Raw genomic sequence first — 25,778 nt, forward strand, 5'->3', positions numbered from 1 at the left:
TCGTGGGCGCAAATTAAGGCATTTGTAGAAAAAGCTTCGAAGTTTTGGGTAAAGTTTAAAGTTTTTAGGTATTAGTGTTTGAATTTTATATTTTATTTCAAGGGTGCTAATTTCTCACTACTCGCGTAGTTGCTTGATATAAAATCGTTCGAAAATGGATGATAAACTGTTATAACTCTCTTTTCACTTGTATCCGACTGGTTTTGGAGGTAATACTTATCTTTTTAACTAAACCAATCTGGAACGTTTTTACTATTCTAGTTAACTTTGTATTGTTTAATTTCCAGTTATACCTATTTCAGTGTAGGATGCAAATAATATTTTGGAGACGTACTAATGATGGTTTTGATGAATAATGATTTTTAGTGATTCGCCTTTATTCTTTTTGTGAACTTATTGTTCTCTCTCCTTTGCTTATTTAGCTTAATTCCGGTCCCTTATCAGCGTATTTGTTAGTTTGAAAACTTTGATTCAAGTCTTTTATTATTTTACCCTGACAACTCATCTTAACAATATGCAATATGTCCTGTTAATTACTCTCTCTCCAAATTAACCCCAATATATTATCCTACGGAACGCAAAAACCAACTTTTTCTTTCGATCTTTGTACTCATATATATTAGATCACATTTATATGAATAACCAATATAGGGTGCTTATTCTTCATCGTATAGTTGCGTGGAAGGTTTTTTTACCTTTGCTTTTTTATGCCAATTGGAACCAGATGCTCCTGTTTAATGCCCCTAAATGCCAATTGGAACCAAATGCTCCTAAATGCTCCTGTTTAATATAACTAGTTTGTATGCAGTGCATGCAAAAAAAAAGTGCTAAGTTCTATATATATAAGTATAAAGAGAGACGGAGAAAGAGTAGTTAGTGTTGATGTGTGGAGTTTAGATAGATGTGAATTGTTTTGCCAAGCTTATGATTATCAAGGTGAGTGGTTTATGTAATGTGTTGCAAATATTAGACCATCAAAAATATTTCATAGAATTTTCTCCAATTAAAAGAAAAGAATCGCAACAATGTATACTGAAACAGAAAGAAACGGAGTTAATTCACCTACGAGATCAACCTAGCTAATATTGCAAGAGGCAAGTGATAACGCACAATTGCATGGGACATAAACCTAAAGTACGAAGGCCAGAAAAAATTTAATTACCCTTCTCTATTTCCTCCATCAATGATCTCTGAGAATGAATCATACTTACCTTCTGAGTTCTGAGAATGAATCATACTCTGGAGTCTGCCTTGCCATGTTGTCAAAGGAATGGCTAAACCACGATGTATCTCCCTCCATGATCAAGAGGAGTAAAGTGAAAAGAACCTGAACACAAATATAACACACAAAAATTCTTATCTGGAAAAAACAATACACAAAATTATGTTAATGACATTCTCTTGCCATTACACATTAGCGATCGCGAGATTAGCATCACTAACAATATATTTGTTTTGAAACCCATGGTCCACCATGGTCCAAACCAATACGAGTCGGAGACTCAGACCAATTCAAAATTGACGAATTAACGATGGCATATCAATTCTAGGGCTGGAAAAAAATCCCAAAAATCCCAAACCAAACCAAAAAAATCCCGATCCCAAACCAAAATTCCTGAAATTTTTGGTATGGGATTCAGTATTGCATCTCCATTTTTCGGTATTCCCATACCGAACCGAAATAAATATTATATATATATATATATTATTTTTTAATTATAAGAGAATTATTTCAACCGTTCATTGTTTTAGATTTAATCTGTGCCGTTCATTTGTTTTTAGGTCAGATCCCCCATTTCAATTTTCACTTCCGTTCCATCAAGAGCTTGAAGCGCAGCCACTGTGCCACCAACCTTCCTTCACCAGAATCACCACCCAGCTTGGCTTATAACTATTATTTTTGCTTTTGAGTTTGTTACTTTATTTATTTTAAAACCTTGGCTTGTAACTATTATTTTTGCTTTTGGGTTTGATACCTAATTTATTTTTATTGCATGCATGATGCATGTGTAGTGGGCAGATTGAAACTTTGTTATTATTGAAACTTTGTGCACAAATGGGCAGTGGGTAGATTGAAACTTAATTTATGAAACTATGTCAAATTTGTGCAGTGGGCAAATTAGTAGGAATAACAAATTGGCAGTTTGGGCCCAAAAGCATAATATGTCAAATTTTAGCCCAAAAGCATAATATGTCAAATTTTAGTTCAAAAGCCCAAAAGCATTTCAGGATTCCCGATTTGTCCCAAAATCCCGAAATTATTTCGGGATTCCCGAAAATTGGGATTCTCGAAAATTTGGTTTGGGATTGGTATTGAATTTGGGATTCCCGAAAATTTCGGTTTGGGAATCGGGACAAGGGTTTCGGTATGGGATCCCATACCGAACCATCCCTAATCAATTCCAGATGACAGCTATATTTACTCACTCATCTAATATGATTGACTGATTCACGACACAATAATCATCAGACAATACTGCTCACTTCTACCTTTAATAATTACATAAGGGGAATGAATCATGATTCTGATTAATCAAAAGGCTACACATAAGCAGAAATCTATCCACCTTCCAAGATTTTTATTCGTTATTCCCACAGCAAAGATTCATTATCCAGAATCCAAATCAATATTCATTCTAAAATAAACGACTTGGTAAACCTTCAGACACTCCAATTGAAAAGCAAAACAAAAGAAAGGACTGTAGATGCAGCCAGAAAGTACATACGGTCTAGGTAATTGAATACCGGAAATTCGTTACAGGAAAATCCCATATCTTCAAAATTATGGATGTGACAGAGAACGCAGCATAACCAAATTATATCTAACAGAAATTCTATCTCGTACCAAAACAGAAAAATCAAACATGTAACATTGCATGCAATGATGCAAACCCAGAAGAGAAATGATATCAAAATAACACTTCTCAGCAGCGTATGGCCAATACTAATTGCAGAAGTTTACAACCCGCATCCAAAACAAGAGCAACAAAATAAAAAAGGGGCCTTTATAATTAGATTTGAAAGCAAAAACTTGTGCTTTTTCAATGAAATCAAACCCTAAGAGAGATTTGCGACTTCAAATATATTCAATAAAGTTAGATGAAAAGCTATTAGTTCCACTTGAGAAGGGTTATTTTTTCGTCTTTCTTACACTAAAATGGCGTATGCACTGTTGTATGCATTGAGATTTGTGACTTCAATTCATTTATAGTACATTACATACTACTAGAGAAGGGTGATTAAAATTTCAATTCAATCTGTAGAACTAATTCCATCTGCAGAATTCAATCACCACACAAGAAACTAAAGCTGACATTGGAGAAGTCCTATTTTTCGCTTACTGGAAAAGAAAACAATCGACGAAAAAGAAATGCATATTAGTCCACTGACATTTTGCGGTTGTTAAACAGAAGGTCTCACACCGGCAGTTTCGCCAAGGATGATTATACTGTTGACATTCCCACTTCCATCCCTTTCAGATGGGGACGATGTTGAAAGCTGCCAATCCCCATTAACAATGAACTTGTAGTAATACCTGCAGAACATCATCTTATCATTACTTAAAATGAAAATTAGATGAGCTCATCGTGCGACATTTTCAAGATTAGCTAGTCTAACAAAACTTAAAAAGATTGACAAGAAGCAATGCATTGGCCTGATAGAAAATTCAACACTAAGAGTTAACGAAAAGCATTAGATGTCATGTTTTTATTCTAATCTTAAAAATCAAAATAACGCAAAGATTTTCGCTTACTTTCCTTTCTAACTACAGCCGTAGCATATTACTATCTTGCATTTAAAAGCGATTTGATAATTCTGATCTGAGCTTCAGCCATGCAATTAAACGTCAAAAAAACTAACCCTAACCAAAATTGAAAATTAATTTACCAACATTATAATACCTTGCTTCCAATGACGACTACGGCTGCGTAAATCGGAGATCCAAATTGTGGAATCAAACTTGAAGTTTTGGAGATGCAGATTGATAAAACCCAGCCAAGGATCGGCTCAACGTTGACCGTTGGACATGGAAGCACGAAGAAGAAAGGATAAACAGTAGAGAGAAGAAGAAAGTACAAATTATTTCTTTCTTTTGTTACCGTTACAACTGAAAGGCCAATCCTTTTAAAGCCGAATACCACACCTCAAGCCTCAAATGTGTGAATGCCAGCTCGCAATACAGAACAGACTTATTTAAATCTAGCCCAATAACTAAAAGCTATTACAAATTGGCCCAATTTCATTAATTGTATAACATTCTAGCTACCCGTAACTTTTCAAATAAACCAAAGCCTACCTAGGCTAAAGGGCTTGTCACCACCAAAAGTCAAACACCACGTTCTCCATTCCATCACCTAACATTTCAAAAGCTCACGGCACCTCATGTTAATTGCCTAGCCATCATCTCATTTTTTACTATTTATCCCAAAGAGCATCTCAAATCTTTGGTTTAGTGTCATTATTATTCTCTCCCTCTATCTTAACACCCTTCACTGCTTTACTTGCTAACGCTGTATAAATTCATTGGCAGATAGTTTTTTATGTATAAAAGAAATCTAATTAAATGTTAGTTCAAGACCGTCATGGTAAGATCGAGCACGAAATGCCATAGCTAATGGGTCGATTTACCTTCATCTATAAATAGAAGCAAAGCCATTCATGCTCAGGACCTTTATCAAAGTTTAAACTCTACGATTCAAAACTTCCAGTGATTTTTTAATCCATCCAATTCTCAAATGCTATCCAAAGTCAACTCCAAAACGATCACACTGATCAAAATTGTTTACTACTCTGTTACTCCGTAGTATAATTTCCACCAAGTTTTTTCGTCTCCAAGGTCCAATTTGTCCTACTTCATCCAGTCCAATATCAAATCTTACTAGTGAATCCAATGTTTTCCACTAAGTTTTCCGGCCTTGTTTAGCATTGTCCTGCCTCTCACGGTTAAAAATCTTACTAGCTAGTTTACTATTTCTTCATATTTTAAGTGTATTTCACTTTAATTCAAGAATGAGATGATTAAAAACATTTATCTTCTTTTTCTTTTGTTCATTTTAGTTCAAGACAAAAATAAGTGAACATCACACTGAAAACCTAAAGTCATCGATTTTCGAGGCATATAAAAAACTTGTGCACGTCTATTTTACTTTTGATGTACCTTTTAATGGGTTGTCCTATTCAAACAATATTTTTTACTTCTCACAAATTTCTGGTTAATTTTTGACACATTCCGACCCGGAATGTCTACTTGGACTCCAAAATCGAGTTGTGTTGGCGGACGGACCTGAACGGTGACGAGACCATAAAGTGAAGTGTAGTGGAAAAAGGATGTGAATAAATTTAAACCTAAAAGTGTCTAATCAAAAGAATGCGTGGATGAGCAGTATTGAACCCATTTCACACGTGATGTCAGAGCATAAGACAGTATAGTAAATAGGATGAGGGTTATACCACTAAAGATAACCATCTCCTAAGATTTGCCAAAATCCTCGTTTACACGTAAGCAAACCCATTAAACCTGAAGGAGCGAAAAACAAAGTTGAGTGGGTCAGCAAAACATCGTTTTGTACAAAACCCTTTGTTTTCGAACATACTAACCCATCGTCATAAAACAAGTATAGTTTTCTTAAAATCATACTACGTATAAGTATGAAGATTTAATGCATACCAACAATATATAATAGAAATATGCAAAAACAGGAATAATTCACAACAATAGAAATATAGGCATGTGCTTGACAAATATACTAGCATGCAAGTCGGAGTCACCTATGGCTCATCAATCTATACTAGCACACAAGTCAGAGTCACCTAACGTGACAGGCTGGGTGTAATAATAATATACGTTCTAGTGCTACGATCACGTGAAGCTTGCGCTAAGTGCAGTCACCTGACCTGTACGACAGGCTAGCACCTAACTTGGATCCAAGATGAACATGCGGCGTAAGAGGTGAACACACACGTGAAGGCTAGCCCTAGCCCCGAGCGAGAGCACTAACACCAGGGTGTAGTAATGATGAGCTAACTATATGAATAAATGAATGCCATACAATTCAAATCAATATAATAAACTCACTTGAATTTACCTGCGCGTGCCGTAGAATCATTTTAGTATTCTACCACAGTACTATATATATAAGCAGGTAAAATGCGTATGAATATGCCATAGCCATTTTAATTCCAATCACAAAGCAACATTTACCAAACTAAACTAAAATTATGGCATAATAGACGTAAATCCATTTAAATGCATTTGTGGAAACTATAATTCATATATATATAAAAGTAAACTGCCCACTCACAAATATGCAGTCGAAACGAAGCCTCCGAGCCTTACTTAACCTCATACGTCCTCGGGATACGTTTCCCCTATATGTGAAATTACTAATTAACTTAGTTTAATAACACATAAACGGAAACTTAAATAAAAACCTCCATACATTATTCAAACATAGGGTTTGAATATACGAAATCGATCCACTCGACGTCATAGACCTACACAAAATTTCAGAATAATTTTTGGATGCCGGACACGCCGCCACTCCCCGGCTATGGCACAGCCACACGCACCAGCCACGTAGAGCTGACAGAGGCCTAACAACCGTTAGGAATATTCCATTAAAAGGTAACAGAAGTTAACGGCGTTTATGAACACGAATTTTCCTGAAACAAGAATACGTGTACAAAATATATTTTGTATTAATGATTTTGGGGTTACAATCTCTTTTACAATTTGACCCTCTGATTCTATCTTCGTAAGTGTAGATCTGTGAATAAGTTGTTGATCCAAAGGGTCGTCGGGGCTTGGTCTAGGGATGAACAGTTGTGCGGATTTGTTGATGTTGTTGATCCAAAGGGTTGTTGGGACTTGATCTTAGGATGAACGATTGATGAACGGATCTTCAAGGGGTTTTGGACTTGATCTTGAAGAACGGGTATGTGGATTTGTTCGTTTTGTTGATCCAAAAGGCCGTTGGGGCTTGATCTTAAGATGAATAGTTGATGAACGAATCTTCAAGGGCTTTTGGGCTTGATCTTAAAAGAGGATTTGACGAAGAACGAAGAGGGCTTTCTTGATCATTCGGGATTTGCTTGAGAGCTTTAGAGTTTCAAAGCTTCAAGGTTTTGGTGTGATGTGAATTGGTCTCTTTTCCTCTTTTTATCCCTTGATGGAGAAGCCTATGTATAAACTTTGAGAGTGAATCACCACCATCCATTTTTTTGGTGATGTAGGTGAAATAAGTGGAGTTGGTAGGTGAAGTAAGTGTGTGATGTGAGTGAAATGAGCGTGTGATGTAGGTGAAATGAATAAAGGTTGTAATTTTAATGCAGGTCAACATTTATTTCACTGAAATTTCAATGTCTACAAATGCCCCCACTTCAAGGCGCGTCATATACATGTGATTGTCACGTGTAGAAGATGTGTTTTGAAGTAGGGGTGGGTTCGGTTCCGTTCGGTTCGGTTTTTTGCAAAAATCGGAAACCGAACCAAAATTACTGTTCGGTTCGGTTCGGTTCGATTTTCTATCGGTTTGTGTTCGGTTCGGTTTTTTCGGTTCGGTTTCGGCCCGGTTCGGTTTTTTTTATTTTTATTTTTTATTATGAAATAGTTGGTGCCAAACAATCTTGCATAAGGAAAAATCATCCAATGCCTAGTAATTCCATTACAACTAAAGGTGTGTGAATCATTGGATATAGTAATACCATTACAACCAGTTATATGAATCATCGGACATAGTAATTCCATTACAACTAAATCCTATGGTTTATCAGTCATTCGTAAAGTCTTGAGCGAGGCCCTTCCTTATCCTACGGCAAAGCACTAAAATGACCACCCATAAATCGTAGACCGGAACTGCCCCTCATGATTGATTACGAGAAAGAGCGAGAGTGAGAAAGATGGATTGTTTGTTACCATCTTTCTGCTCCATTACTCTGTCAAACGCAAAAAAAATCTATCGATTTTTTATTTGGTCTCTCTGCCCCATATTATTTCTTTACATAAGAAAAAGAAAAACACAAGCATAAACAGCCAGTCCAAGTAACAATAGCTTAGGATTGATTCCATCGGAGACAGAGTTTTCGGAAACCAACAAACAGAATTATCACCTTATCGCTATGCAACATCATTAGTAGAAGCCCAGATATGAGAGTACGAGACCAACCTTTTGCAGTCTCAAGACTCGAAGTCGACACGGCAAGAACAAGCTGACGGCGAGATCAAAGACTGGCGCTGGCGGCGAGGGCAAGGTGTGAGTCGTGTGACCGTGTGAGAGATTGAGAGATTGAGAGAGACAGAGCGAGAGAGAGATGAGGCTCACTGGCTCAGGGCCTCAGGCTGCGCGAGACTGAAGAAGAAGAACTGAAGGCAGGGAAGGCCGGAAGGGAAGTAGGGAACGAGAGAGAAGAGGCTTAAGGGTTAGGGTTACAACGGCGGCTTTAGTTACAGGGAGTCAGGGCAGGGTTTTGTTATTTGTTAAGGCTTAAGGGTTTTGTTAAAAACATTAAAAAATTAAAAATAACCTCACAAATTCTGGAGGCATGAGGGTTCGAACCCATGCCTTCAGCTTGTAAAGTTTCATTGAAACCAACTTGGCAATAGGTTCTGTTTTGTTATGATTGTATGACTAAACAATTTATAAATATTCAAAAAAATTATATATATATATATATATATCGGTTTGGTTCGGTTCGGTTTCCGAGCCTCAAAAACCGAAACCGAACTGGTCAGATTCGGTTCGGTTCGGTTTGACAATTTCGGTTCGGTTTTTTTGCGGTTCGGTTTTTTTCGGCCTCGGTCCGGTTCGGTTGTCGGTTTTTTTCGGTTTTCGGTTTTTTGAACCCACCCCTATTTTGAAGTCCCTTAATGTAGATGTCGATCTAAGGGTCGTTAAGGCTTGATTTTGAATTGGGCTGGAAATTTCTTCAAGGGTCGTCGGGACTTGATCTTGAATTCAACTCGAAGATTTTTTGGTCCTCCAATCGTTGATTTTCCACAGGCTTAATCTTGAACTGGGCTAGAGGGTTTTCTGGTCTCATCCAAAGGTCTGAACTTACTCCTTTTATCTGGAACTAAATTTGATTCAAGGGTGGTGAACACTTGATTTTGAATCGGACTTGTGATCTCTTCAAGGGCCATCGAGGCTTGATCTTGAATGAAAATAGCACGAAGAGCGGTTTCAAGATTCGGACACATGGCAGGCAAGCACAAGGTGGAGGTGATGGCCTGTTTCTTTGTTCAATCTTTCCAATTCATATTAAAGAAGGTTAAGGGATGAATCACTTAATATTTCAAAAGCTCAGAGCAACTCGACCCCTAAAGACTTTGCGCTAGCACCCAACCCATTTATCCACTTCAATGAACAGGTAATAGACCCTAATGAACAATAATAGGCCAAAGCATCTCCACCCCAAAAAAAATGTGTTGGCACCTAGTCTAAAAATGCACTGGCACAAACGATCTCCACCCTTACAAAATGCGCTGGCACCCAGTCCATTTAAAATATCAAATAATTTTTTTATAAAATAATAAATTAAAAAAATAGTTTTAATTTCGGATAAGATTTTTAACCAATCTCGTCACGCCACGTGTCATTATCCAAACGTACTATTTTGTGAATAGACTTCTGCTAACATTTTCAACCAATCCCGACAAGCCACATGTCACTTCCTGTTTACAATAATTTAGGCAGGATATCGATAAGATTTTTAACCAATCTTGTCATGCCACGTGTCATTATCCGAACGTATTATTTTGTAGATAGATTTCTGATAAGATTTTCAACCAATCCTGACACGCCACGTGTCACTTCCTGTTTTCAATAATTTAGCCAAGATTTCAATAAGATTTTCAACTAATCATGTAGTACCACATGGCATTGTCCAAAACCTCATCTTTTTTTTTTTTTTTTGTCCATATAAACCCTACATCCATCCTCACACTAAACTCAATCTTTTTTTTTAGCTCAGAATTCTTCTTTATCGTTTTCAAATCTTGAGTTCTTACAATATCTTCTTCAAGGAGAATGTATAAATAGTTGCAAGAGCAGCAGAAAAGGTTGTTGGCACAATAGGATGAATTGGTCAATCTTGACAAAGGTGGAGGTGGAGATGAGGCCTTCGCAATGGAGGAGGATGAGGATGATCACCATATCATGAAAGTTGTAGGTCAGATAGCCAAACCGAGACGTGTGGCAAACATCGATAGAATAAGGGAAAGACGAGGTAAAGATCTCTTGGAAGATTATTTTATTCCCAACAGCGTTTTCCCTGATCATGTTTTTAGACGTCGTTTTAGAATGCAACGAAGTTTGTTCGATAAAATCATGAGTGCTGTTTGCAACCATGATCCATATTTTGTGCAAAAAGAGGATACTTTTCATGTTCTAGGTCTTATTCCTGAGCCAAAAATTACGGCTGCCTTGCGAATGCTTGCATATGGAGCATCTGCAGATCAAGTGGATGAGATCGCAAGGATGGGAAAAACAACTGTTCTAGAGTCCCTGATGCGGTTTTGCTCTGCAATTAAAGCCATCTACACCAATGAGTACCTTCGGAAACCCACACCAAGGGACATGCGAAGGCTTCTGAGGAAGGGTGAGATGTGAGGCTTCCCTGGCATGATTGGAAGCATCGACTGCATGCACTGGACTTGGAAAAATTGTCCAAGTGCGTGGCAATGAGCTTATGGCGACAGAAAATGAGCCAAAAGCATCATTTTGGAAGCGGTGACTTCTTTTGATACATGGATTTGGCATACTTTTTTTGGTGTTCCAGGAGCTGAGAATGACCTAAATGTCCTTGCTCAATCTCCAGTGTTTGACGAACTGCTACAAGGAAATGGGCCGAGATGCACATATTGGGTTAATGTTAATAAATACGATGGACCATACTACCTTGCAGATGGCATTTACCCAAGGTGGTCAATATTTGTCAAAACAGTGCCACATCCACAGAGTGAAAAAGAAAAACACTTGGCAAAGTGTCAAGAAGGGTGTAGGAAGGATGTCGAGCATTGTTTGGGTATCCTGCAAGCTCGTTGGGCGATTGTCAGGGCTGCAGCTAGAATGTGTGATGTCGAGGCTCTTCGATCCATCATGATGACGTGTATTATTCTCCATAATATGATTGTTGAAGACGAGTATGATTATGATGCCGTCGATGAATACGAGCCGGATCCGATGAACAACTCAAGAACACAAATCTACTATGCTCATGACTGGACCGAAGATCCCGTGCAACATGAGCTGTTGAAATGAGATGGACGTTACAATGAATTGATCGTTCAGCGGTACACTTCATTGCAAGAGCCATACTGGCACATAACCCGGCAGAATGACTTGATTGACCACCAGTGGGGATTGCACAAAGGCGAATAAAGTGTAGTCATTTTTGGAAGAACTACCTTTTTTCTTTGATGCCTTTTTACCTTGAGGCCTGAGGGACTGACGAGTCGGTTGGGTCTCCGGCACTTTTTCAGGCGTCCCTTCCGTGTCTTCAAATGTGTTGGCTTCTTGTTCGGCCGTGTCTGCTTCTGGCGAACTGTGTAGACCCATACTGTGCATGACAACTTCTGGACCGGTTGCCACAATTTTGTATCTAGGGCAATCTTTGACAATTTGCCAACATTCCCATTTGTTGAATGATTTGTTACGGTTCTTTGCATTGTAGAATGTTTGTGCTTGTAGTGTCTATAAAAATGTGGGATAAGATAGTATTAAAAAATACGGGTGTAACACAAATAAATAAATTAAAATATTGATGGGCGTGGAATGCATATAAATTACATAAAAATTACAAAGAAATTACATAAAAATTGCATAAGAAATTACATATGAAATTAAATAAATTAAAATATTGATGTGGGTGGAATGCATATAAATAAATAAAAATATTGTTACCTGATCCGCTAAACTTTTCCCACTACGCAGATTACCGGAAGCATGAGAGATGACATTTTTCCAACAAGTAAAGGATGCATTGAGTTTTTCCAATGACCATGAAGACCTTGACTAGATCTGGCATCTTTTCCATGTACATCGCAAAACGATATCGTAATTTTACTCCACATTTCTCGCTTATCCATCTCATTACCCGTAATCGGGTCATGAGTAGTGTGAACCCAACATTCACACAATGTAACATCTTCAATGAGCTTCCACGAAGTCATTTTTTTCTCTCAAAGTGTACAAAATATTCAAATGTAGAAAGTGTAGAAAATATTGAAATATGGCGTAAGGTGGAAGATCAGGGTTAGGTATTTATAAAAAGAAAAAAATAATTTTTAAAATTTTTTCTGTATTTTTTAAAAAAAAATTTCACAATTTTTAATAAATTTTAATGTTGTAATTAATCTGGACCGTTGGATTTGAAAAATATTAAAATCCAACAGCCAACGAGCTGCCATGTGGCCAATGGTCAAAATTCTGACCGTTGGGCCTTTTTTTTTGTTTTATTTTTATTTTTGGTGAAAAAAATGTGGACTGTTGATTTGTGATCGGACAATCCATTTTAAAAGTCAAATTTAAATTTTTTTTACCGTTGGAAATCCAACGGCCTACAAAAACTAGCCGTTGGAAATCCAATGACTCTGAGGAGGGCCACGTAGCCCTCATCTGGGTAAACACAAGTGGGTTGACAAGCGGGCCCCGCCGCCTGCACCCTTGTCTCTTACCCGCGCCCAGTCGCAAGTGTTCCGCACGCGCCAGCCAAATAGGTTGGCTTCTGGGTCTGTCCGAAATGGGTTGGCCTGTTGCCTGGCGTGGGCTGGGTGCCAGGCTGTTTTGCGGGTTGGAGCACTTGGACAGGGTGCTGGCCTTTGTTTTGGACAGGGTGTTGGGCTATTCCACCTCCGGTGGAAGTGCTCTCACGACACCCCCATGCTAATTGCCTAGCCATCATCTCATTTTTTACTAGTTATCCCAAAAAGCATCTTAAGTCTTTGGTTTAGTGTCATTATTATTCTCTCCCTCTATCTTAGCACCTTTCACTGCTTTACTTGCTAACGCTGTATAAATTCATTGGCAGGTAGTTAGAGATCCTTTTATCTATGTAATTCTCTTTTTTCTGTTTTTTATGTATAAAAGAAATCTAATTAAATGTTTGTTCAAGACCGTCATTCATGCTCAGGACCTTTATCAAAGTTTAAACTCTACGATTCAAAACTTCCAGTGATTTTTTAATCCATCCAATTCTCAAATGCTATCCAAAGTCAACTCCCAAACGATCACACTAATCAAAATTGTTTACTACTCTACTACTCCATAGTATAATTTCCACCAAGTTTTTTCGTCTCCAAGGTCCAATTTTTCCTACTTCATCCAGTCCAATATCAAATCTTACTAGTGAATCCAATATTTTCCACTAAGTTTTCCGGCCTTGTTTAGCATTGTCTTGCCTCTCATGGTTAAAAATCTTACTAGCTAGTTTACTATTTCTTCATATTTTAAGTGCATTTCACTTTAATTCAGGAATGAGATGATGAAAAACATTTATCTTCTTTTTCTATTGTTCATTTTAGTTCAAGACAAAAATAAGTGAACATCACACAGAAAACCTAAAGTCATCGATTTTCGAGGCATATAAAAAACTTGTGCACGTCTATTTTACTTTTGACATACCTTTTAATAGGTTGTCCTTTTCAAACAATATTTTTTTACTTCTCACAAACTTCTTGTTAATTCTTTACACATTCCGACCCGGAATGTCTACTTGGACTCCAAAATCGAGTTGTGTTGACCGACGGACCTGGACGGTGACGAGACCATAAAGTGAAGTATTGTGGAAAAAGGATGTGAATAAATTTAAACCTAAAAGTGTCTAATCAAAAGAATGCGCGGGTGAGCAAGATTGAACCCATTTCACACGTGATGTCAGAGCATAAGACATTATAGTAAATAGGATGAGGGTTATACCACTAAAGATAACCATCTCCTAAGATTTGCTAGAATCCTCGTTTACACGTAAGCAAACCCATTAAACCTGGAGGGAAGAAAAACAAAGTTGAGTGGGTCAGCAAAACAACGTTTTGTACAAAAACCTTTGTTTTCGAACATACTAACTCATCGCCGTAAAACAAATATAGTTTCTTTAAAATCATACTGCATATAAGTATGAAGATTTAATGTATACCAACAATATATATTAGAAATATGCCACAATAGGAATAATTCACAACAATAGAAATATAGGCATGTGCTTGACAAATATACTAGCACGCAAGTCGGAGTCACCTATGGCTCATCAATCTATATTAGCACACAAGTCAGAGTCACCTAACATGACAGGTTGCGTGATATAATAATATACATTCTAGCGCTACGATCACGTGAAGCTTACGCTAAGCGCAGTCACCTCACCTGTACGACAGGCTAACACCTAACTTGGATCCAAGATGAGCAAGCAGTACAGGAGGTGAACATACACGTGAAGGCTGGCCCTGGCCCCGGGCGGGAGCACTAACACCGGGGTGCAGTAATGATGAGCTAACTATATGAATATATGAATGCCATACAATTCGAATCAATATAATAAACTCACTTGAATTTACCTGCGTGTGACGTAGAATCATTTTAGTATTCTACCACAGTACTATATATATAAGCAGGTAAAATGCATATGAATATGCCATAGCTATTTTATAATTCCAATCACAAAGCAACATTTACCAAACTAAACTAAAATTATGGCATAATAGGCGTAAATCCATTTAAATGCATTTGTAGAAACTAATATTCATATATATATATATAAGTAAACTGCCCACTCACAGATATGCAGTCGAAACGAACCCTCCGAGCCTTGATTGAACCCGTACGTCATCGGGATACGTTTCCCCTATATGTGAAATTACTAATTAACTTAGTTTAATAACACATAAACGGAAACTTAAATAAAACCTCCGTAGATTGTTCAAACATAGGGTTTGAATATACAAAATTGATCCACTCGACGTCACGGATCTACACAAAATTTTAGAATAATTTTTGGACGATGGACGCGCCGCCACGCCCCGACTATGGCACGGCTACACGCGCCAGCCACACAGAGCTGACGGAGGCCTAACGACCGTTAGGAATATTCTGTTAAAAGGTAACAGAAGTTAACGGCGTTACCTGACGCCATTAGAATATTTCGTCAAAGTTGACAAAATATTCCGTCGTCTTCTCCGGTGGTCCTCGCCGGTCGCCGTCGTCCGTCGTTGTCTAAACTCAACGGAATTTGGAAATTTTCACCAGTTTCTGGGTAAAGTTTCAAACCTTCATATCTTCTTCATTTCTCAACCATTTTTTCCCAAAATTAATATGGAAATGAAGCTTATGAAGAGTGTAATCGCGTTATACATTTTTGAAGTCCAAAAAGTGGACGGAGGTGGTTTGAAAATGCCTTGAAAGGTACGGCCAAAACTAAGACTTCTTGAAATTGGGTGGTTTCATGTCAAAACTTCCTCAAACTTGTCTTAGGAACCTCAGGGAGTTGTGTAGAGGCTTCCCTGAGTCTTAAAACGTCGTGACTCGGTCTGAAAATCGTCAATCTAGAACTCACCGAGTCGGGGCTTCCGAGTTGGTGAGTCAAACCTTAACTAAACCGAGATCTGGTTACGAGTTGGAGCTTCCGAGCCTTTTGGTTGGTTTTATTAAACAAGCGTATACTGTGTTAAATAAGCAGACCGGTTAAATTAATCAGGCGCTTATTTAGTATGAGTGAACGCCAAACACCCAAGTCCGTATAACTAGTCCTATCTGATCCTTTATTTGATCTGCCAAACAGGGCCTTAGACTACTTGTACTGCAAGTTCAGAGTACAACCAAACCCCATAGAAAATTTAAAAGCAAAACTCTCACTTTATACTAATAATTCGTTACATATTGGTACTTTCTCTTAACTTATACAATGGCGGTCGCAGTGATGTATCTACATTAGATTGGATTACGAATTACTTGAAAGGCTTTTTCATTTATATGTCTCATTAATCCCTTTTTTTTTTCCTGAACTTGCAAATTGTGACTTTTTTTTTTCTTGTAGTTTGATTTAGTGTCTCAACTCAATTAGTTATTCGAGAAAATCATTAGTTTGACTATTGTGAAACTAGAGTCAAAACAAAAAAAAACTACGAATTTCGAAGAAAACGTTACACCAATCAAATCAATAATTTTGATGAAATGAATAACATGTGACCAAATAAAAATAAAGAGAGAAATCACCCACAATTACAAATTGGAGCAAAAAATTATATTACAATCAAAACGCATTGTATAAACTATTAGCCTTTGGCACACACACATCTGCAGAGGTTACTTGGATTTGCAAACTCTTCAAGGACATAGCATTTCCTCTTTCTAAAGTTCTTGTGCTTTGGTGTGATAATGTATCTGCCATCTCTCTAACATCTAATCCTGTTTTCCATGCTAGAACCAAACACGTCGAAATTGACTATCACTATATTCGGGAACTAGTCTTAGCTTCTCTTCTTCAAGTTCGATTTGTTCCCAGTCATCACCAAATTTCAGATATTCATACCAAATCCTTATCCAAAGCTCGATTTCAGCTTCTCAAATCCAAGCTTTCCCTTGGTACTCCTCCGTTCAGCTTGAGGGGGTGTAAAGAGACATATCATTCTCAACAGTCCAAGTCATCAATACAGTCAGCAGTAGAGTCAACAGTTACTTAGTGTAGAAGTTTTGTTTGTTGTAACTGCATTATAACTAATCATAGATTAAGGTTAATTAGTTACGTTTGTTAATAACTAATGTTTATTAACTGATTTGTATAAATACCCAAATGCAAATCTTTTAATCAATGAGAAATATATTTTTAATATATCTGCATTAGATTGGATTACGAATTACTTGAAAGGCTTTTTCATTTATATGCCTCATTAATCTTTTTTCTTTATCTTTTATTTTTGAACTTGCAAATTGTGATTTTTTTTTTCCTGTACTTTGATTTGGTGTCTCAACTCAATTAGTTATTCAAGAAAATCGTTAGTTTAACTATTGTGAAACTAGAGTCAAAACAAAAAAAAAAACTTCGAATTTCGAAGAAAACGTTACACCAATCAAATCAATAATTTTGATGAAATGAATAACATGTGACACCAAATAAAAATAAAGAGAGAAATCACCCACAATTACAAATTGAAGCAAAAAATTACATTACAATCAAAACGCATTGTATAAATTATTAGCCTTACCTAAAAGTAATACGTTTTTTTTTTTTTTTTTTAAGTTTTCAATGAAAGTAGCACGTAATTCAGCTTCTTATTGTTTGGAAGCTTCAAGTTTGAAGACGAAAACCCCACCACCGAAGACTAATGCTACTAACCATATATAGCACGTAATTAGGCACATCACAAGCGAAAGTTCCTTGAAACCTAACCTCATCCATAGTATATATACCACATTCTGACTTCCCTGAGTGCAACTCAATTCCATATCTAAGAATCAAGAACATAGTTTTAAAATGGAGGATTTGCGCCAAATAGCATTTGCATACTTCAAGGATGCGTCGAAGCAAATTCAACGGTTGGTAGATGAGTTTTTCTCCGAAATGGATGTTGACGGGAATGACCGAGTGAGCTTGCAAGAGTTCACGGAATACATGGAGAGGTATGAAGATTGCAAGCATCTGTGTAACTACCCTTTTTTCGACGAACTAAAGAAGGAAGGACATGAAGAGCTTGATTTCATGGACGTGAAGACTCTCCAACCTTTTTGTAACGGGCAGTGCAAAAAATTTATCAAGGGAGTTTATTTCGCTTGTGTCAAATGCTTTGACGATTATGCCACTGATGCCATCAACACATTCAATGTTTGCACTGCTTGTTATTCTGATGGCAAATATGTCCATGGCCACGACAAACTCCTAGATAGCTTCCTGCTTCTTCAAAGTAAGAGGATGACAGCTTTGAACCAACGAGCAGCGTCAGTCACTAATAAGGTACTTATGGATAGTATCGTTCTATTTTACATTTTTTTCCAACTCGAACCATCCACCTTCGACCTAGACCCAGTATTTTCTGATAGTAAACTCGATAAAATGAAGGGTTTGATCACAAATAATCCCTGCCAGGTGGGAAACTCATTTTCGTCCACATATAATGTTTCAAATGGATCAATGTCGCCCTCTATGTTTTCCTCGTTGAAAAATATTAGTATGGTTATTTGATTGTTTGAGTTTGGTTGTTAGTATAGTATATGAGTTTAGTTCATCCGAATTATAAGTTTTGCTCTCTATAAATATATCTTATAGTTTAGTATGAAGTTAAGTTAGTCACAATGTAATCTCTTGCGGTTTTATAGTCGTTCCGACATTCTCGTTTGTTTAATAATATGACATTCTTGTTTGTTTAATAATATGACATTCTTGTTTGTTTAATTATAACAGCTTATCATCTATTTTCGAACGATTTTATGTCAAGCAACTACGCAAGTAGGCAGAAATTAGCACCGCTTAAAATAAAATATAGAATTCAAACACTAATAACTAAAACCTTTAAGCTTTACCCAAAGCTTCACAAAAATTTCTACAAATGCCAAAATTTGCAACCACGAACTTATGCCCCTCACTTCATTCAACGTTGAATGAGATCTTTAGAGCTAAAGATCCAAAACAAGAGCAACAAAATAAAAAAGGGGCCTTTATAATTAGATTTGAAAGCAAAAACTTGTGCTTTTTCAATGAAATCAAACCCTAAGAGAGATTTGCGACTTCAAATATATTCAATAAAGTTAGATGAAAAGCTATTAGTTCTACTTGAGAAGGGTTTTTTTTTCGTCTTTCTTACACTAAAATGGCGTATGCGCTGTTGTATGCATTGAGATTTGTGACTTTAATTCATTTATAGTACATTACATACTACTAGAGAAGGGTGATTAAAATTTCAATTCAACCTGTAGAACTAATTCCATCTGCAGAATTCAATCACCACACAAGAAACTAAAGCTGACATGGATAAGTCCTATTTTTTGCTTACTGGAAAAGAAAACAATCGGCGAAAAAGAAATGCAACTAGTCCACTGACATTTTGCGGTTGTTAAACAGAAGGTCTCACGCCGGCAGTTTCGCCAAGGATGATTTTATTGTTGACATTCCCACTTCCATCCCTTTCAGATGGGGACGATGTTGAAAGCTGCCAATCCCCATTGACAATGAACTTGTAGTAATACCTGCAGAACATCATCTTATCATTGCTTAAAATGAAAATTAGATGAGCTCATCGTGCGACATTTTCAAGATTAGCTAGTCTAACAAAACTTAAAAAGATTGACAAGAAGCAATGCATTGGCCTGATAGAAAATTCAACACTAAGAGTTAACGAAAAGCATTAGATCTCATGTTTTTATTCTAATCTTAAAAATCAAAATAACGCAAAGATTTTCGCTTACTTTCCTTTCTAACTACAGCCGTAGCATACTACTATCTTGCATTTAAAAGCGATTTGATAATTCTGATCTGAGCTTCAGCCATGCAATTAAACGTCAAAAAAATCAAGATTATTCATCAGACTTCAACGCTAGATTATCGAAACTGGTTCGCAAAAAAACTAACCCTAACCAAAATTGAAATTTAATTTACCAACATTATCATACCTTGCTTCCAATGACGACTACGGCTGCGTAAATCGGAGATGCAAATTGTGGAATCAAACTTGAAGTTTTGGAGATGCAAATTGATAAAACCCAGCCAAGGATCGGCTCAACCTTGATCGTTGGACATGGAAGCACGAGGAAGAAAGGATAAACAGTAGAGAGAAGAAGAAGTGCAAATTATTTCTTTCTTTTGTTACCGTTACAACTGTGGCCAATCCTTTTAAAGCCGAATACCACACCTCAAATATGTGAATGCCAGCTCACAATACAGAACAGACTTATTTAAATCTAGCACAATAACTAAAAGCTATTATAAATTGGCCCAATTTCATTAATTATATTTATATATACTAAAAGCCAAACTCGGGTGGTACTGTTCCAGGGCAGTGTGCGGACCAAAATGCCCCTCAATTCATTTGTTAAGCCACTTTTTTGCCATCTTTTCTACAGTAAAATGACTTCCTTGCCCTCCAAGGCCACGTTTATCCTCTCTGATTTCGATTTCTTTGGGTGGGTGCTTCAGTTCTCTCCCTCCATTATCAGCGTTTCCTTATTTTGTTTGACTCCTGCTCTCCCCGTCTCCCTCATCGCCTCACTCTTCTCCTGCACCAAGCAGCTCAATTTAGGGCTTCACCATTTCTCTTCGAATCAAGGTCTCTATTTCTCTCCCTATTTTCTGAATCTAGGTTTCCTCTCTATCTGGAAAAACCCTAGATCTCGCCACTGTCGGAGAGTCCAAGCTCGGCCCTTCAAACTTCAATCCGCCTTGCCGATTAGCTCCTCTCAGCGCCTCCACCTAAACCTCTCTGGTAAATTTCCCAACTTTTCCCCCAATTCTTTTTTCTCTCTATTTTTGCGCTTTTGAAAGGTTTCAAATTTTCACCTTCTTAAGCTTATGTTTCTGAAAGGACCTTGATTTTGTGTTTAATTCGGGTTGTTGTGTCGTGAATTTTGAATTTTATATTTAATTTAGGTCTTTACATTGTGAATTTTGAATCTTTAACCTGATTATGCTGTAATTAATTTTAATTTTGTGGGTTCGAATAAATTCCTCACCTTTTCTTTTCTTTCTTTAATTTTTGAGTTCAATCTGTTAAATATGTGTGATTACTGGGTTTTCCAATCTGTTAAAGATTGAGACTTTTGTTCTACCAAATTTGAGTTGCAGCAAAAGGAAGCTAGGTGCAGCAATTGGAAGTCGGATTTCACTCCCGTCGTTGCAATTGGATCAAGTTCTAGCTGATTTGATCTGAGCACACACAAATTGTTTTCGTGGTTTTTTACTCCTACCCTCCTAGAAACTTGATGTACGAAAATTTCAAATTTTTTTGTGTTTTTTATTTATTTTCAGTGTTAATTTCTGATATGCGTAGGAGTAATTAGGTTGCATGACCAATTAGCTTCATAGTATTAGATGAAAAGATTATTAAAATTAATCTCACCAACCACATGCACTCAGCCAATGTAGGGTTGTCCTTCCTGTGTGCTGGGAAGATTGTCTGGACATAAATGACTAGATTAAAACTATTTCCTAACTGATTTGTCTCAGAAATCCGTTTAGGTGTTAATTAAATCCAAATCCCGGTTGATATGTTTTAGGAATCCTTTTAATTATTCCATCTGAACTTGACTATTTCCCATAAATTGGACTCATACTCTAAACTATATTTGGTGAACATGTAAGGTTTGATATTATCTGGGTTTGGTGTTAATGGGGATGGCAGTGTCGCGCAAAGTTAGCCGTTCGTGGCTCACCGGAAAACCCCCTGATTGGGCTTTATCATTAGGAACTCATAATGTAGTAGATATTCCTCAATGCAAAGGTCCCAATCCTAATGACTTTATATTTGATATTTAATCCTTGGATTAGTGTTAAATTCTATATTTTTTTGGTTTAATTTGTGTTTTCTTTTCTGTTTTTGCAGCTCATTGTCCAAGTATAAATGCTGTTGTGGAGCTGCTTAAACAAGGTCCCTTTTCGGTTATTAAAACTCAATGTTATCTGTTTTCATTTCCAGTTTTTAAGTCTTATATTTGTTTGCTTGCTGCAATTATTCAACTTATGCCGCTATAATATTTGTTTCCTTATGTTTTGTCCTCTATATTAACTACCATTTGGATCATGTTAATGAGAACTTTCATGTATATTTCGAATAATGAGCAGTTTATTAATGTTAATCTTTTGATCACTGTATATGTTGCTAATTTACCTTCTCAAACAACATACATGTAAACATTGATATATAAAACTTATTTATATGTTAATAGTATGGTTTCTTTACTTTTGAGATTGGTTGAACAACATCATTTTCTATTTTCTAGAGTTCATCCTCTTTATTTTAGCCTAGGCTGACTCACTCCACTCTGTTCAAAGATCTTCAACTTTTTCACACAACTTGCTCAAAAATTCCCGCTCTCAAACATCTTAGATCCCTCACTCAACCTTCTGGCATCAACGCCCCAAAGGTATATTTCTCTCATTGCGTTTAGAATTTAGTGTGTATATGTATGTATATGTGTGTGTGTGTGTGTGTGTGTGTGTGTATGCTGACATGTATATGAAGACATTCACATATGGTAGAACTAAAAGGACGGTAGAATGCTTGAATAATGGAATAGAGTCGAGATTATGGTGACAAAGGACAGTAAATAGCTATCACTATATGAATGTCTTATTTTCTTTCACTATGTAATAGCTATCACTAACTTTTGTTTTTACTGTCTTATTGTATTTCCCATGTTGAGAGATAGAACTAAAAGGACAGTAAAATGCTCGAATAATGGAACAGAGTCGAGATCATGCCCGAGGTATCTAGTAATCTTTCTACTTTACCAAAGCCAAATTGCAGTTTGTTTTGGAACAAAGAAAGATGCTCTGTTAATCTAGGGATATGGCACCCCTTTGGTTTTTGGATGGGATTTGGTGCATTATCGAATAAGAGCTTTTTTTCTTTAGAATTATCGAATAAGTGCTTATGTATGTTGTCTGCAGATGTTACAGTAGCAACTGCAAATACAAGTTGAAAGAAAGATCATATTACTTTTGTGGTGCAGCTGGAGTTTGTTATCGTATGTGGTGCTTTTAGTTGAATGGCCATATGAAGGTGTAAATGCAAATATTTCTTAAGGTAGTCTTCTTCACTATAAATAGATTCATACACGCATACTTATTCACGCTTGCATACCAACTTTGGGGTTGCTAAGATTTTCCTTTGGGTTTCATCGGTACATGATGATCCTTCTAACGCTCCAGTTTGATGGTCCAACTCAATGGGTGAGTAATGCCGTTTACTTTCATGCGCATGTTTTCTGGAAGTTCATTCCTGTTTTGGGATGTTTGAATATACATGCATTGTTTAAATTACAATATTTTATTAAGTTAAACTATTTAAATTACTTATTTATAATTTTAGCCCTTTGCGCCACTTGGAGGAGGGACTGCTGGTAGAGCTCATAGCAATTGATGTAAGTTCCTTACTTCCGTAATACGGTGCTTGGAGTGACTGCTGGTAGAGCTCATAGCATTTGCTGTAAGTCCCTTACTTCCGTAATACGGACACTTACATTTATGATCATTTTTGTGTTAAGACGATACAATTATAACTTATAACCGTCTTACATAGATCAACGCATATGTATATTGAATTCACTTGCATTACTCGAACAATTTGCTTTTTGATTCCCGAAGGGAATTAATAAAAACCCAATATCTGTGTAGAAGTTTAGTTTCCAACTTTCTAGAAGTGAAAATGTTGGCCATTCTGCAGACTACATCCTTTCACACACTCACTTTGATATGGTTAAACATATATATTCAAGATTTTGATCTCTGTGTGATTTGGCAATACTTTTCACCTAATATTCCTCTCTTTCTGTCATGAAGGCACTCATTGCATTAAAAAAAGGTTCCCAGTTAATCAAGTATAGCCGAAAAGGGAAGCCAAAACTTCGTCCATTCAGAATTTCGACTGTGAGTAATTTCCTTAAGAGAAGAACAAGTTTGAATCACTTTTTTTGGAATTGTGTTTATTATAGTTCTTTGAATGAAAATCCTAATTTGTACAAATTACAAGGTATGTTACCACTCTCCTTAGTCTACATATATGCGGTGTGCAAAATTACATCTGTTCTCAAGAATGAACCTGTTTTGTTCCATCCTTCTGTTATACTCCTATATAAACAAATTAACATAATTCATCCTAGGGCTATATAAATTAGGTTACTAATTTGTTTATGCATTTCTTTGTTGATCGTTTCTATTTCACCAATTTTTCATCCTTGCCAAGTAGGTTTTTGTCAAGAGTTACTATGATCAACTTCCCTTTTACAATTTTTGTCTTCTATAATTTTCTATTATGTAATTAAAATGTCATATCTTACTGAAAAAATAATGTCACTGTTGATGACCTGCAGAGCCTCATGTATTTATAAAAGGAAATATTAGCTTGCCGCTTGAGACTCGCTGCAGCATTCTTTGAAACTCAAACTCGTGAAGTTGTGAGTAATTAACGTTCTAGCTACCCGTAACTTTTCAAATAAACCAAAAGCCTATCTAGGCTAAAAGGCTTGTCACCACCAAAAGTCAAACACCACGTTCTCCTTTCCATCACTTAATATTTCAAAAGCTCACGGCACCCCCATGCTAATTGCCTAGCCATCATCTCATTTTTTACTATTTATCCCAAAAAGCATCTTAAATCTTTGGTTTAGTGTCATTATTATTCTCTCCCTCTATCTTAGCACCTTTCACTGCTTTACTTGCTAACGCTGTATAAATTCATTGGCAGGTAGTTAGAGATCCTTTTATCTATGTAATTCTCTTTTTTCTGTTTTTTATGTATAAAAGAAATCTAATTAAATGTTTGTTCAAGACCGTCATTCATGCTGAGGACCTTTATCAAAGTTTAAACTCTACGATTCAAAACTTCCAGTGATTTTTTAATCCATCCAATTCTCAATTGCTATCCAAAGTCAACTCCCAAACGATCACACTAATCAAAATTGTTTACTACTCTGCTACTCCGTAGTATAATTTCCACCAAGTTTTTTCGTCTCCAAGGTCCAATTTGTCCTACTTCATCCAGTCCAATATCAAATCTTACTAGTGAATCCAATGTTTTCCACTAAGTTTTCCGGCCTTGTTTAGCATTGTTCTGCCTCTCATGGTTAAAAACCTTACTAGCTAGTTTACTATTTCTTCATATTTTAAGTGTATTTCACTTTAATTCAGGAATGAGATGATTAAAAACATTTATCTTCTTTTTCTTTTGTTCATTTTAGTTCAAGACAAAAATAAGTGAACATCACACTAAAAACCTAAAGTCATCGATTTTCGAGGCATATAAAAAACTTGTGCACATCGATTTTACTTTTGACATACCTTTTAATGGGTTGTGCTATTCAAACAACATTTTTTTACTTCTCACAAATTTCTTGTTAATTTTTGTCCTTTAATCTTCTTCAATTCAACCCATCTTACGACAAAAAATTTAAAAAAAAAAAAAATGTGTGAGAAGTAAAAAAAGGTGTGTAGATATCACACCCCTTCTTTTATTTGCTATTGGAATGAACAAAATAAAGTAGAATTAGAGGTTATACATCGAATATTAAAACCCGTGTGCATAAAATCACTTCTTTAGTTTAGATATAGTTTTTATATTAAAACAAATTTGTCTCCAATTAATAATTATTTTAGTAGATAGAGTATATGGAGTGTAAGTTCAGTGCAAACAGAGGCTCAAATGAGTTAGGGGTGAGGATTGAAGATCTGGAAACCAAAGAGCGACCGTTTTCGCGACCTAGGATCTATCTTGCAAAAGAACGGAGAGTTGGATGGAGACCTCAACCATAGAATACAAGTTGGATGGATGAAGTGCAAAAGTGCATCCGGCGTATGCCACTGAAGCTCAAGGAAAAATTTTATAGGACAACAATAAGGTCAGCAATGCTTTATGGCACGTAATGTTGGCCGGTGAAGTATAAACATGTACATAAAATAGGTGTAGCAGAGATGAGAATGCTTCGTTGATATGTGGGCACATGAGAAAGGTTAAGATTATGAATAAGGATATCCAAGGTAAAGTAGGACTAGCCGAAATTGAAGAAAAAATAAGAGAAAATCGGTTACGGCAGTTTTGGACGTGTGAAACGAAAGCCTACTGACGCTTCGGTTAGAAGATGCGATCATGG

At 36.6% G+C, this 25,778-nt stretch overlaps 1 long non-coding RNA gene across 1 annotated transcript; it reads right to left on the reverse strand.

Moving 5' to 3' along the window:
- Positions 1 to 1,003: 1,003 nt before the first annotated feature.
- LOC137736529 (uncharacterized) lies at positions 1,004 to 19,764 on the reverse strand. Its single transcript, XR_011068761.1, has 3 exons — positions 19,590 to 19,764; positions 19,022 to 19,166; positions 1,004 to 1,327 (listed from the first exon to the last, which is right to left on the reverse strand). It is a non-coding gene; the product is annotated as an uncharacterized lncRNA (long non-coding RNA).
- Positions 19,765 to 25,778: the final 6,014 nt, after the last annotated feature.

The sequence above is a fragment of the Pyrus communis genome, chromosome 6 (assembly GCF_963583255.1).
Source record: "Pyrus communis chromosome 6, drPyrComm1.1, whole genome shotgun sequence".
Lineage (NCBI taxonomy): Eukaryota > Viridiplantae > Streptophyta > Magnoliopsida > Rosales > Rosaceae > Pyrus > Pyrus communis.